General features: G+C 42.8%; 1 protein-coding gene across 2 annotated transcripts in view; it reads left to right on the forward strand.

Annotated features, from left to right (window-relative positions):
- Window positions 1–803, forward strand: part of nhlrc2 (NHL repeat containing 2) — a 26849-nt gene extending 26046 nt beyond the window's left edge. For both annotated transcript variants that reach the window (XM_031560810.1, XM_012814550.3), the window contains one exon: window positions 1–803. This exon is cut by the window's left edge and continues 1558 nt beyond it. The gene's annotated coding sequence lies outside the window, so the exon portion shown is untranslated.
- The last annotated feature ends 5568 nt before the right edge of the window (window positions 804–6371 follow it).

Here is a 6371-nt window from a genome sequence, read left to right on the forward strand (position 1 = left end):
GATCGTCAAGTCAGTGACAGGCATAGTGCATTGGCCATTGTTTTCCCTGTACTATTTAAAAACCCACTTAACGTGTGGGATGTTTACTTTGCTCAAGTGCCTTTAGATAAGCCCTTAGACTAGTAAGGATCGTACTGTACTTAAAAGTAATCCACAGCAATAGTTTAGGTGTTTTTTTTATTTATATGTATAATGTTACGTCTGCCCAGGCCCATAGCAAACAAGTTGAGTCATGCTGGGGGAATGGTTTACACTGAGATAGATAGAGAGAGAGAGAGAGAGAGAGAGAGAGAGAGAGAGAGAGAGAGAGAGAGAGAGAGAGAGAGAGAGAGAGAGAGAGAGAGAGAGAGAGAGAGAGAGATATATATATAGAAGGGTATTTTAGTGAAGCCTGACTGGCCAACTTATTAGCTACTTTTATGCAGGCTGGGGTAGGCTACAGATGTTACCATACTCTCCTGAGTGGCAGTGGATATGGTCTTCTGGCTGTGTGTTATGGGTGGATGTAAACATATGGCTGTTAGCCTTTACAGTATGAAACTGTATGTGTCTGTCTGTGTGTTTCGCTTGTTATGGATGCCTGGCAGATGGCAGCCTTGTCTTCAAGGTGTCGCTCTCACTCTGAGTAGGTCTTACTGTTCAAGGGCAGCTCGCTCTGTCTCTCTCTCTCTCTCTTTCTCTCGCTCTGTCTCTCTCTCTCTCTCTCTCTCTCTCTCTCGCTCCACTTTGCCTCTTCAGCCTGCACTTTAATTGCTTCATTGCACCAATAATAATACAAATAAAAATGTATTTTATCAGCTTTATTGTGTCGTCCATCCGTCTTTCCGTTCTTCTTGGGAAAGGGAGAGACATTGCTTAGCCTTCGCCTTAGAGTCGCATGCTTCTTAAAGTAATAGATGGGAGGCTTTGGCCCTTGTTAGAGGGGAATTTATTGCACTGACTTTGCTTTTAACCAACGGTTTATCAAGGGGATAAAGGACTCTCCGCGCTTGAGGACGCAAGGTTACACTATTCCCAGCATTTGCAAACGCACTGGCCACTGGCTTTTCCCGAAACCATTCATTATGGTAATCGCCCCTTGAACTCCTGAATTCTTAACATGGTAGTAGGGGCTGGAGTTCTCCATGGATTGCCATCGAAGAACCAATAGGAGTTGAGGGAAATAGCTACACCAGGTGGAGATTTGTCTGGGACCACCAGAACAGGCTGACCACATGTTCTTCTCTGTACGCACCAAGATGATTTTTAATCCTCTTGTGTATGTTTGGTTGACATACTTGGGTTATTTTGGTTAGGAAAGTGTGTCCATTAAGAATGAATTGCACGCTTGGCCCCTGTGATGGAGATCTGGGGTCAGCCTCTAAAGTGGTGAGTTGCCACAGCATGTCGGAAGCCAAAATGAAACACTAGAAAGTGGTGGAATGTGTGGCTGGTCACTGTTACCACTGAGTACCTGTGCGTTTGAACACACGCCTCACTGCTCTTCTTTACATCAACTGTCCTTACTGCAGTGTCTTTACATAGGTAATAAATTATATTATGTCCTTACATAAGTAATATGTTATTACATATTGTAATACATTGACCTCAACCCCAAACACATTAACAACATGTAGTCAACAGCAAGTATAAATAGCATACCTATTAAGTATTGAGTGGCCCTCTCGTATTGCGTGCTTGTCTGTGTTCTTGGAAACCGAAGTGCTTGAAGAGATGGTTAGCTTGCTCTTCTCTCTGTGGCCCCTTGTGCCAGGTGAACTGGAAATGCCGGAAACGTCCAAACAATGGTGGCTGTTTAGGTGAGCCCCTTTGGTGAAAACGACTGCTAGGTGACACCGCATTCAAACTTTTCACAGGCGCTTACGAACATTCCTGAGCTCTTGTAATGCTGAGAATTACAAAGGGAGATAAGATTTTCCATTTTAGAAAGGGCCTGGTGAATCAATCAAAACATAAAAGTGGGTTGGAACTGACACAAGGACAGGGCAGTGTAGCCCAGATGTGATCCACATGTTTATGTTCATCCCGTGATTTAAGAGAGCTGTAGTCTGTAAACCATCACTCTGTCTCTGATAGCAGCGCTACATTCTTAGCTGCTAGGTGTTATGGCATTAGGCTTTCGTTGTGCAGCGTTACAAATTGGGTTCAGCATTGCAACACGTAGGCTAATACATTCTCAATAATAGGCTGATGCATTCTCATAACTCAGTTTACAAAATATTCTCATTATGTAAACATAGTGGAACCCCCTTGCTGGTCAGCGGCATATGTTTTGTCTTATGATCTAATTTCAAGTTCAATAAAGGTTTTGGTCTCTAGAGGCGAAACAATGGGATGGCTCAAAACACAGCATGGCTCTAGTGAACAACACAGCTTGTGAGGGTCGCCCCGCATCTTAAGAGAAGCGTGGGATATTGATTGTCCAGCATTTGGCATGCAGGTCATCCTTCAGTCAAGTAAGGAGGTTTAACCTGTCCTCTGGGAATATGGATGGTCGTCCCTTAGGATTCAAGGAATGGTAATAATCCAAGTGCTAAGGGTTAATCTTACCTATCACTGCCTCCATTGAAGAAATATCCTTGGACGATTGATGTGTGTGTGTGTGTGTGTGTGTGTGTGTGTGTGTGTGGAGTCTTATTTACAGCTGGGTAGTAATTCATATATATAGGTGACGGCTGTTTTATGGATTTTATGGATTACCCATCTTTGTATTGACATGTGCCTTGATTTAAGAAATTATGCTTACAGAAGGCTGCTGAAGTCCTTGTGGCGTTGAGCTCAATGGTGGCATCACACCAAACTGCAGGCTGGAGTTTGGAAATTTGGAAGAAAGACAAAACCTCCATCATGAAGAAAAAATGATAGACCTATTCCGACAATTGCTGATTTGGTCAGGGCCAACGACTTGCCATAATATTTGCCTCAGAGAATGAATGACAGTGTGGAGCATAGACTTTAATATGATCCCGGTCCTCCCCTCCCTTCCCAATCCCTCCCTTCCCTCCTCCACCTTTCATCATGTTTACGGAGCATCAATCCTCCAGCTCCTCTGGCAGGCTTGTTAACCCCCTAATAACCTTGGCTTCACGCCTCACTCCCTCCCAGAGCCACGGCTCACAGGCCTAATGCCCTCGCCTACACTCGCAAGTTAGACTTTGCTAATGCTAAGTTGGGTGTAACCATGGAGGTATTGTAGACCCGAAGGGAAGGAAGGAAGTATCATTCTCAAAAATTTCAATGATATGCTAGCTACTTCAACCCAGGAAGTATCAAATTGACCGCGGACATCTTTAAAAGGGTCGTCCTACGGGTGCTCACTTCTGGTACCATTCATATGAAATGACAATTAGGCACCACATAACAGATGGCCACAGGCTCTAAAAAATTATGTGTCGTCTGGTGGATGTGTGGATGTCTCGTCTTGATTGCTGGATGTTCAAATATGCTGCTGGTTGGGTAAAATTTAGCAGGACAAAAGCTATACAAAAACTAAACAAAGCAAACAATTTACCCAGCATGTGAGTGTACTGCAGTTCACAATGGCAGAACTCCAAAAACACTGTCCTGCAATGTGTGTCTATGGGTGGGCTGGGGTGGGCATTGCCCACCCAGAGATAAGCCTTGCCTACCCAGTGAAATAATCTGCCCTTCCAATGAAAAAAAAAAACACTATTATAGCTGTTTTTTTAGCATTCATAGTGTAAAGTCTTTTAATGATGATATACACAGGTAGGAAACACTGGTACAGAAGGGCAGGAATGACAGACAAGTCTATTCTCTACATAAACAAGTTACTGACAGTGCACAGATGACCAGCTAACACAGGGGCTAACACACAGGCATTTACAACACGAAACAGACTAAAATGACAACAGCAATGTATGCCAACATTAACACAAAAGGGAGACACCCTTTTAGGGAGACACCCAAGTCTGTAAAGTTACCAGCTGACTTTGTGGCCATTGGTTTAGTAATTAGCCAGCTTAATGTTAGCTATAGCGTACTTTTTGCTAGTCACTGGAGTTGGGTTGTTGGGTATAAATCAAGTTATTAACGCTAGCACAATTAGTCTTATTTAACTTGGTAGGTAAATCTTCCAGCATGCATAGGTAGCTCATTAAAAAACAGAGGCCCTCAACCCAGGGATGGATTAACGAACGGGCCTACCGGGCCCAGGCCCAGGGGCCCATGAGCTCAAGGGGCCCCTAAGCCAGAGCCTCTGCGTGAAGTCGCTGTTATGTATCTCTTATTTGTGGTTGAAAAAGGTGTATTTTGTTAATTTGCTAATGGCTTTAATTGAGTGTACCTGTGCTGTGTTAGAAAATGTGCATGTGCGCAACTATAGACATTGCAGTCAGTGCGGAAGGTTCGTAGGCAAGGCAGACACTGTTTTCAAATTTTTTTCGAACATATGCATGTCAAAGCGTCCAAATTGAATACGACAGTGATCAGGGATGATTTTTTTTATGGACTCCCAGAGAGACCTTATGCTATATATTCCCTCAAAATGGCAAACCTGTCTCTGTCATGGTTTTCCTAATTTTTAGGGGGAAATCGTCAGTAGCAATCTATCACACAATTATATGCTTATCGTACATACACTATAGAAACTATTAAAAAGCCGATTCAATGAATAGTTTCTTGTTTAATTTGTTATTTTTGTCATATACAGATATGCAATGATGATTGCTGGGTAATATGTATCTTGTTCGCCAATGTCAAGTCTCTATTTGATCATGTGACGAGACGATACGATAGGCGCAGAATCTGAACGTCAAGACCTACAAGCTGACTGAGCACAGTATACTTGCCGAACGACGCCTTTCAAACATAAAAGTGGAAATGCAAGATTTGACATGTCCAGGCCCAGGGGCCCGTGGTTTCTTAATCCGTCCATGCCTCAACCCCAGTGCATGTTGCTTCCACTGAGGAGCCCAGCACATTATAACTGAAAAGACACTGTTTAAAATGACTGTTTCTACAGTTTCTATAGTTTAAGTTTCAGTGTCTGTGTCTTTAGAACATTTCTACAGTAATTCTTTTCTACAGTTTCTTCAGTTATTGAGGTAAACAGACACATGTCTATCTCTGTAGAGATCCTGTCCATGTACTCAGACACTGTAATTACATTATGAGCTGGACCGATTTCGATCAGTTTTGTTACTGGTAAAAATTTGGGCCCAAAAAGATGTGAGAATAGGGCTCAAATCTCAACATTTCCATTTAAGCTCCTGTGGTTTTTGTTCTACTTGCTTGATGTTGCTGACAGGTCTAATGTTACCAAAAGTGTACTGGAGATTTATCCATGGTTGTCTGTCAGAGTTTGAGATGAGTGTGTGAAAACATAACTTTGACCAATCCTAATTAAAGGTGGTTGTAGCCTATCTATCATTTATTCATAGACACACTCACACAATTAAAATAACGGTATTTCTTGCCCAGGTCAAAGCCTCACAGCCCTGTTCTAAGCTCAATCCTGAGCCATCAACTGCCTGTCAAAACAGCCTCCAGTGAGGGGACGATCAGGGTGTTTCTACTCAGACCACAAAACCATGAGCATGAATACTGAGGAACTGAGGACTGCAGTTTGTTGATCACTCACAGTCCTCATCGTCGATGCATGTATGCATACTTGTGCATGCACGCGTGTGTGTGTGTGTGTGTGTGCATGCATATGTGTGTGTGTGTTTGCAAATTCAAATTCGCCATCCATATAATTAACATGTCTATTCATTTAGTCAGCATCATAAACATGGGGTCTGGTTAAACTGGTCACACCACTCAATTAATTCATTTTGGCTTGACCTCTTTTGAACTTTAAGTTGGAGTGTGTGTGTGCGTGCGTCCGTGCGTGTCTGTGAAGGATGTCTATAGAATGGATGTTGGTGCAGGCTACCAGCCAAGGTTGAAATCAGAGAGCTCTGCATGCCTTTGATAAAAGCAAGGTGTGTCTCTTTTCCTGGACAAAAAGCAGCAGTGGCGACTGTTTTTTTGGCTGAGATTCTCCATTTCAGAGACTTTTTTTTTTTTTTTACCTCTCCATCTCCGTCATCAGGTTACCATATCGAAATTGCAAACAGCCTTCCTGGGTGGATCAGAAGCGGAAAAAAAACAACCTTGTGATGGACAGATTTGGAACTGGGCCAGTCTGCTTAAGCAGAATTCAAGCCACACGGTCTTCCATATTACTGTTAGGCCTGTCTCTAAAAATGCAATCAATGCATCTTTTTTTTCTCCGTCTCACAATATTAGTTTCCCCCTCCTTACCTCCACTGCAAAACTCATTGTTTATTCAATTATATGGAGGGCATTAGACTCCTCATTTGAAACCAAAATGAGAGAGGAGAAAGATAGAGAGCGTGCGAGAGAGA

This window comes from Clupea harengus, chromosome 23 (assembly GCF_900700415.2).
Source record: "Clupea harengus chromosome 23, Ch_v2.0.2, whole genome shotgun sequence".
Taxonomy (NCBI): domain Eukaryota; kingdom Metazoa; phylum Chordata; class Actinopteri; order Clupeiformes; family Clupeidae; genus Clupea; species Clupea harengus.